Below are 9,462 nucleotides of genomic sequence, written 5' to 3'. Positions count from 1 at the left end.
CAGTGCACTTCCATATGGGGAGTGCCACTCAGCAAGAAGCTGGATCATGGCTGGCCAGCGCAGTGGTGGTGGCAGGAGCCTCTCCCACCTTTGTGGCAGCACTAAGAATGTCCAACTAACAGTTTGGACCTGATCCCTTGGGGGCCTAAGCCTTTAGTCAGACATCCCCCGAGGACTCCCTGGCTGCCAGAAGGATGTCTGACTGCAAGCTTAGGCCTGATCCCCCAGGGAGTGGGCCTAAGTCAACAGGTGGACATCCCCCAAGGGGTTCTGTACTGTGAATGGGCACAGGCCATGCTGAGGGACACCCCCTCCCTGAGTGCACAAATTTTTGTGTACCAGGCCTCTAGTATATATACATGTATTGATTTCAGAAAGAAAGGAAGAGGGAGAGATAGAAACATCAGTGATGAGAGAGAAACATCTATTGGCTGCCTCCTGCACTCCCCTCACTGGAGAGCGAGCCCAAACTCAATTGCCCTGATAGGGAATTGAACCATGACTTTCTGGTTCAGAGGTTGATGCCCAACCACTGAGCAACACCAGCCAATATCCCAGGTATTCTAAGGGCAGACAGTGTTATAAAACATGAGGTCCTCTCATTCTCGAAAGTTTTATTTAAAACTTAAACATGTAGGAGAGAACAAAATTAAACCTTTATTTGAAAAGTGTACTTTTGTTCCAAAATGTTCTTTGTAAAGAATATAGGCCTTTCAGAACTAATTTCTATAGATCTCTAATACAGAAGCAGCTTGAAAAAGCTGTAGGTTATTAAGGCTTCATGAGGAAAGTACTATTGCATATAATTTCAAGCCACACCTAGTTATCAGTGTCTAGTTAGAATGCTGGTGGAGAATGGCCATTTAATTCTTCTTTATAAGTAGTGTAAAAAATAAAGATATATCAGGATGAGGGATGATATTTTGCTTCTATTAAGATAGTGCTATTTCCAGGTGCTATTTCAGATTTAAAGCAGAATTCAGAAGTACTAAAAATGAGCTAGAACTTGTGGGTTGATAATAAAATTGTTTTTCATCTCCAGTTTCTTCAAGAAAATAATTATCCAAGTAAATTTTCTCAAAGCTTTGGTTTGAAGATAAAAGCCAGGGTTCTAGCAGTAAAATTTGGCCTCAGGGTCAAGGTCTCTGTTAAGGCATCAGAAATATTTAAGGGGTATCTCAAAGATCCTAGACAAGAAGACCTCTAAGAATCTTAAGATTATTTCCCTCATAGTACTCTGATTTGCAGCCCCAAACAGAGAGAGGACTGTCTTGAAGATATTTGTGAGTGTCATTTTTGTCTAATAAAGTGGATAATAATTCATTTATTTCTTTATTTTAATCCTCACCTGAGGATATGCTTTTTTATTGGTTTGAGAGAGAGGAAAGGAGAGAGAGAGAGAGAGAGAGAGGGAGAGAGAGATTGGCCATGTGCTCTCCCTTCTTCTCTGTGGAAATTCAATAAAATATATATAAAAAAATATCACCTGAGTTTCATCAAGGATTAAATAAAAATGTAGAGTGTTCCCTAAGTTTCAGTGAATTCAGTCACTTCACATTTTTTTTCTGTCACTATGCATCGATCAGTTGCCTCCCATACACACCCTGACCAGGGCTTGAACCCGAAACTGGGTATGTGCCCTGACAGGTAATCAAACCCATGACCTTTCAGCAAACAGGACAACACTGCAACCAACTGAGCCACACCAGCCAAGATGAGTGGATAATCATTTGATACATAGAAAACTACAAATTTTGTAATAGAATTATATTAATGCACATTTAAAAGATAGAGACAATTCAAAATGAAAAGATGCCTCAAAACCCCCAAACTTTTATGGAGAGGAAGCAAGCCGAGAAGGAAACTCATCTACAAACCTGGGTCATCTCTTTTAGGGAAAAAATATATTGCAGAGAACAGAGCTTAGAGCACAGAGGGTAGAGGTAAGAGCCACAGAGAATCCCTAGGAAACAGAAATGGGCCACAGTAAAAATACTGGCTCCATGTGCCTGGCTGTATTTAAAAATTGCCATGGACCAGGAAGTGCTGTGTGCCTTCCATTTTCAAACTTTTCAAGTGGGAGTTTGTATTGCAGTTTTCCTGTTCTTGCCTCCTATTGTATGTGGGGTGTGTGAGGAATAAAAAACTTGTCCTTTTTGCTCACAATGCTTCAAATTAAGAGCAGTTGCACCCAAGAGACCTTGGTTGCATTTGGACCTGATTTGGATGGTAAAGTTCTCTACCTGATGCCATAATAGGATAAGACTTGGGGAGTTTTGAAGCGGGTAAGTATATTTTGCATGTGAGAAAGTCATGATCAGTTAGAGGCCAGACAGTATTTTTGTGAGCCTTCAATGAACCTCATCTCCTGGTTTCCAGACCTTTGTAAGGTTCCCTCCCTCACGGACTCTGGGTTTGGCCATGTGACTAACTTCGGACAATGGGACTTTAGCCACAACTGGAGATTTGATAAGCACATGCATTTTGGGGCTTGTTCTCTTGGAACAGTACTCCCTGAAAGCTAGACACTGAGCTATGTGAAAGCCCAAGCATCATGTGGAGAAAAACCGAGGCCCCAAAAAACACTTCAAACTAAGCCCCAGCCAATGGCCAGCACCAACTCTTAGTCATATGAATGAGGCCATGTTGGACTTCCTGTTATTCCATCATCCTAGCCAATAACACATGGAGCAGAACTACCAGATCAAACAATAGAATTGTACAAGATATTAGTATTATTGTTTAAAATCATCAAGTGTATGTGTGGTTTGTTGTAAAGCAATAGATAAGCCAGACAGGCGGATAATAATTTTTTGATAAAATTACATATCTTTTACCTCACATATGACTTCTGCCATACAGTCACAAAAAGGGCTTTATGTAAAAATATTCAAGAGTTTATTTAATTTTTCCAAAGTGCTTTGTTAATTCTTTGATGTTTGAACCTCTTTATTTCTAAGGATCTTTTATGTAATCATTCTTGTTTATTTTCTCTTCTTCAATTGTTAACTGGCCAAATTGTGCTATATTTACATTTATTATTGGCTTGGCATCTATTTCTTTTTTACATTTAAAAAAATTATTGATTCTTGGAGAGGGAGAGAGAGGAAGGAAAAGAGAAATAGAGAAAGAAAGATAGAGAAAAACATTTATTTTTATTCCACTTATTTATGAAATTATTGGTGGATTCTTGTATGTGCCCTGACTGGGGATTGAACCCACAACTTTGGCATATTGGGATAATGCTCTAATTAACTGACCTACCTGGCCAGGGCCAGGCTTGGCATCTTTTTCAAGAAATTCTGAAATATTTTTTCAACTTCCTGAAATCCTGCATCTGTGAAATATTTACAATTTCTTTTCACAGTGACTTCTATTATATTTGAATTTATTATCTGCTATAATGTTGGTGGGATAGATACTAATCTCTTAAAAGGAAGGTTATTTGGGGCTTAATTTTGTAAGTGGTCAGTTTATTAATAAATAGTTTTGCTTTATGATGACTTTGCTTCTCTTAACCAATGAAGATAATGGATACTTAGATAGTGAGGGGGCCCCCTGTAATACCCTACTTATAGCTGAGCAGGCCCCAGTAACAGACAATGCTGAGCTTTCTGGCAAAGGCTGAGTTGAAACATGTAATTCAGGTTTATGGTCTAAGAGAAGCTTCCTACTCTTCACCCTGAATCGAACTCTTGGTACAACCCAGTCAGGTATGACTTGAAAGGAAAGAACTAGAGAGAGGTCTAGACCTCAGGCTTATTCTAGCATGCCATTATAAGTGTGGGAGAGGTAGAAAGCAAAGACGAATGCTCTGAGAATTCAGTTTCTGCATAGTCTGCAAGAGGAGGCTGGAGAGAGTGGTCTATCCACCTGTGTTGTCCTAAAAGGCACCATTAGTCTGCTCACTGGCCAGTGTGACCTAGTGAGTGTCCTGGGCTCTCATTAATACGATTAGTAAATTTTCATCTCTTATGGGAGGGAGGTTGGAGGAAGAGGAAGGTAGAAATATTTAGGAGTAGGAAAAGAGGACTGGAGATTCCCATTTGTGTATGATATACATTTTATTTGGGAGGATCTACCCATTGAGTGATGGGAGGTTGGGAAGTCAAAAAGCAGAGAAAGGAGGTAGGTGTTATACTATGAGGGCAGGTCACTCTGTATTTCTGTCTTCATTCTGCCCAGTGGAAAGGAGAAAAGAGATTTGAGCAAAGGAACCACACCTCTAGGCAGAATTGCTTTAGCAACAGACCAAGAGAAGCTGGTCACAGGATGAGCTCTTGTCCAAGTTCAAGTTCTCAGAACTTATTGCTGAAAAAAAAGCTGCATGATTTTTTAAAGCCAAGTTTTACTAAAGTCTGAATTAGGAGGGAGCTGCCTTTAAACGATGATTGAAGTAGAGCAAGAAGCTCTTGTGTGACAATCTGGAGATCAGTGCAAGATGTGGTTGTGATTGAGAAGAGCAGAAAGATGGGGAAGAATTGATGTACCTCAAATTAGCTTATTCAAAAAAAATATTCCAGAAGAGTTATCTAATTTTATTGGCAATTATTATTCTTAGTTATTTCTACAAATAGAACTTTTACAGCTGTATTATATTAAAGCCATAATCTACTCCTCAAAGCCCACACTTCTCAAAGCCCAATTGAATTAAATATATGATAAGAGAACATTTAAACTGAATAAGCAGTTTTAGTGCTGAATAAACTGGAAAAAATGCCTGAAAGCTGAAGTTGTACATTTCTATGTAAAGATATATAAATTCATTTATTCACTCATTCAACAAATATCGAATGTCTGCTCAATGCCAGTCATCATATCTAGTGTTCATTTATTAATGCAGGTTGGAAAACTTACATTTAAAATATGTAAAGTGGGGTTACTGGCACTAACTCATAATATTTTTAAATGGAACAAGGTCAGTAATGGAAAATTTAGGCAAAGCAGAAATTCTTCTACAAAGAACTTTAGCTTAGGTATAGAAGTTGCTGAAATATGGACCACATTAAGCCTTTGCAATGACAGCACAGATAGAAAGATTAATAAATGCAGAGCGAGTGAAAAATCATTTAGAGGAAAAATACTCTAGTTGTGATGCCGTTGTGGTTTTGCTACAAATGAACCAGTTGGACTCTTTCTTGATGCAAAAAACAAAGGCTGTAATCAGCACCAGTTTTATTTACATTTCAGAGCAGTCTTTATTAACCCTTTTAATGCAATACTTTTATTATAAATATGAGAATATTCAAACTTCTTCCTCACTTTCTGTTTGTTTCTTAACAATCATCACAATATCCTACTAAGCTGAAAATCCTGGGAGATCTTTCCTCAGGAATAAGAGGCCATTCCTCCAGCGTGCTTTTTGACAGGGTTTTAACTCTTCTATGCAGCTGGCAAGAATATTGAACGAGCAAACTGAAAACACACAGTGGTATGTATGCTTGGTGTGTTTATAAACTCTCCCATGCGTGCTATTCTATTAGCTTCACACATTCCCTGAGCAGCTTCTGATGAGCTGGGCTATCAGGCAAGTGCTCAGAGGTGCAGACTGGTCTGGTGTGCACAGTTTGTGAATTTCCAGCTGAATATGCCCAGCTGTGGGTCTCCCCTCCAGCTGGAGGGGTCTTGCCTTCTAAGAACTGTTCCACTCGACTTGCTATGGCTTCTATCATCTCCCTAGGAGACTCCATTTCCTATGAGAAAGAGCCACTTACTGACAACATGTCAGGGACACTCGGAGCAGCTTCATGATAATCACACATATTTCCTCTCCCACCCCTCCCCAACTGTGGCTTATTTCTTTGTTCTTTCATTTTGTTACGAGGAAATGGATGCAAAAAAGAAGGTCAGTGAAACCCACCTTGCTCTCAGTCTGAGGGTCGGTTTTCTAACATGTAAAGGGAAGCTTGGCTTCTTAGAGACCTGAGACCTTGTGCTTAATCTTAACTTTGTCAGTTACACATTGAAATGAAGGTGTTCAGAGGATGTTGAACAAGATTTTCAAGCCATTATTTCCCAGGTATAGGTTTCATCTCCAAAGGCAAGTTTTTCTCTTTCAGATTTATTAACTGTAGCAACTTGAGTATTGATGGGTGTGTACTCCAAGAAGGCATTCATTGCTGTAAACTCAGGGCCTAGAATAGTGTCCAACACATAGTAGTTGAAGGGTAAATGCTGAAAGTGATTTATTAAAATGTAAACGTTGAATGATGACTTCAGAGGGTCAAATGCTCAATTATGCCTAGTAGTATCTAAAAAATTATGCAAGAGGATGTTGGAAATTTGGTTTGATAGACTTAAAATTACATCAAAAATTTTTAGTCTCATCTTGGTTACTTGAAAAAATCAACTAGTCCCCCTATCTCCATTTTGCCAACTGTGCAAGGGGTTATTGACAGTGTCTTCATCATGACAGTAGAGTGAGGAAGTAAGCATAGTGCTTAACCAATGTGTTCATAACCTACCAAAGATGGACCCATTTCAATGGGACATTTGTCAATCCCAAACTTAGCTCATTCTTTCTCTGAAATGCAGATGCTTAAAATGACGTAAAAAATAGTTTCAGATATCTATCAAGAGTTTAGGTCCCTGATTTCTATCCTCAACTGACAGTACAGAATTGTGATGGATTCACAGTCATTGGAAAGGTCTTTTAAGCTAAATATTGGTCTCCATATTGCGTGAATTTGGAAATATCATAGACAATGGCTACATGTCCTAAACCTGATTCTGAAAATGTAGTAAGTAGGAATGTGCAGGGGAAGAAAAATGCAGTTGTCTCTCAGCCGTCGCAGAACATTCCTTTTATAGAACAAGACTCCAACAGAGTTTTAACATACAAAGTTCTCTCATAAGAAGGAGCTCCCATTTGGGAGCCAGAGGATCCCAGGCAGGGGTCCCTAACCCTAAGCCCTGTTCCCAGCACCCCAACAGCTTGCAGTTATATGACCCTGGACAAGGCATTTAACCTCCTGGGACTGTAGCTTCTTTATCTATAAAATAACATTGGCTTCCTGCCTCCCAAGGATACCAGAAGGAAGAACGAGTTAACATTTATATAGGAGCCTCCAAGAAAGGCACCGCATGAGTAGCGAATGTGATAGATTAGGAAAATGTCTTTAATTTTTAATTTGTTGGTCTCTGGTCTGCGTTTCTGGACCTATTCCCCATATCTATGCAGTATTATAATAGCAGACAAGCATAAAAGAAAGTTCTAAACTGAATTCAGGTTCATATAAAGAAGCTAATTCAGGTGGGATAACTTAACCATAGTTGCTAGGCTTTTTTGTTGTTGTTGGTTTGCTTGTTTGTTCATCATTTAACTTTGTAGAAAGGAGATGTGTGGGAGATAACTTGATTGCTACTGGGAGAAGTATCTGTCTTTGGACTGTATCTGTTTTTAGACAACAGATAGGCACTCCTACTGGAGAACAGCAATAGGCATAGATGGAGTGGCCACAATTTGGAGTTCATCAGGATGGTCAACTCCTGGAGGGTAGGAATCGTGTCTTATGTGTCTTATATCTCCAGCACCTTTCCACTGCCTGACATGTAGCTACTACTTAGTTTGTGTTTATCTAATGCAGTGGTTTTCAAATGGTATGCCACAAGAATTTTGAAAACATGCAATACCTCACTATTTAGCCAGGGACACTGACCTCTTTTCCCTAATATTGTTAAAAAACTGACAACAGCTAACACAGCAATAGCTGTCCAGTGTGAATGAATCAAAATTATACTTTTTTTTGTCAGATCAGCAAAAATAATGTTTAAAAATTTTTTTATTGTTTAAAGTATTACATATGTCTCCTTTCCCCCCCATTGACCTCTCCCCAGCCACCCCCAACCCCCAGCACATGCCCTCAGCCCCCCACTGTTTGTGTCCATTGGTTATGCTTATATGCATGCATACAAGTCCTTTGGTTGATCTCTTACCGCCCCCACCCCCTGCCTTCCCTCTGAAGTTTGACAGTCTGTTCGATGCTTCTCTGTCTCTGGATCTATTTTTGTTCATCTGTTTATGTTGTTCATTATATTCCACAAATGAGTGAGATCATGTGATATTTATCTTTCTCCAATTGGCTTATTTTGCTTAGCATAATGCTCTTCATGTCCATCCATGCTGTTGCGAATGGTAAGACTTCTTTCTCTTTTACAGCAGCGGAGTATTCCATCGTGCAGATGTACCACAGTTTTTTAATTCACTCATCTGCTGATGGGCACTTAGGCTGTTCCAAATCTTAGCTACTACACATTGTGCTGCTATGAACATAGGGGTGCATATGTCCTTTCTGATAGGTGTTTCTAATTTTTAGTAACATGAGATGAAAATTGCCAATCTAATGAATAAATTGAATGCATCTTCATTCTGTGCCCCTTTTCCTTAAGTAGATTGGGAGTAATAACACCATCTTTGCAGAACTGTTGTGAGTAATATGTATAAAGTGCCCAGCACACTGTCTGAAACAATTTTGGGGCACACAGGCATAGTACTTGTTGTGATGACTTTTAGCCCTCTCACCGCTAATGCCGGGGACACAGGGCAGTGCAGTGGCCAAAGCATGGATAAGTCCACATCCTGGCCTTGGTACTTATAAGCTGGAGAGCAATGATTTAAACTTTTTGGAACTTGGTTCCTCGTCTGAAAGAAAGGGTGATAAAATTTGATTTACTTAACAGCTCAATGTCTAGAATATAGATCAGGATGGCAAAGGATCCAGGATATCTTTAAAGATCATACATAAGGAAAATACATAAAACATTTATGAAACACCGTGAATGACCCTTCAACTACAACTAAGGTCAGGACATGGACTATATAGCCAGCATGTGCCCACAGATCATTTATTTTTTTATTTTTTTCCCACAGATTATTTACACTCCTCTGTGACTTAACATTATATCATGTACATATCAGTTAAAATGTTTAAAAATAAGTTCAATTGTGATAAATTATTCAAATATATGAATGTGCTACAATTTATAAACCACTCTGTGATGGTTGGCAGCTTGTGTTGTTCCTGCACACTATTTTAAGTTCTTATAAACACATGCCTGTTTTGTTCTTCTGATATGCCTGTTGCTTCTTGTACAATGACCACACTGTTTTAAACATAGCTATACACTATCTACACTAATAAAAGAGAAACATGGTAATTAGCGTACAACCGCTACCCTTTTCATTGGCTAATCAGTGAGTATATGCAAATTAACTGTCAGCCAAGATGGCTGCCGGCAGCCATGCACTGAAGCGAGCAGGGAGGTTTGCTTGCTTCAGTGACTGCGGACTCCAACGTTCCCCGCCTAACTTGCCGACCTCTCAGCTGCAACTCTAAGCAACTATGTACTATGTTGCAAATAAGAAGCTAAACAAAACCCCAGAAACCGGCTTTCATTCAGCCGGGCTTCAGCCAGCCGGACCGCAACATTGTATCGATGTTTTCAGCAGCGAGGCCTCAGAGC

Source organism: Myotis brandtii, unplaced genomic scaffold (assembly GCF_000412655.1).
Source record: "Myotis brandtii unplaced genomic scaffold, ASM41265v1 scaffold49, whole genome shotgun sequence".
Classification (NCBI taxonomy): domain Eukaryota; kingdom Metazoa; phylum Chordata; class Mammalia; order Chiroptera; family Vespertilionidae; genus Myotis; species Myotis brandtii.
Note: the sequence above shows the minus strand (reverse complement) of the source record.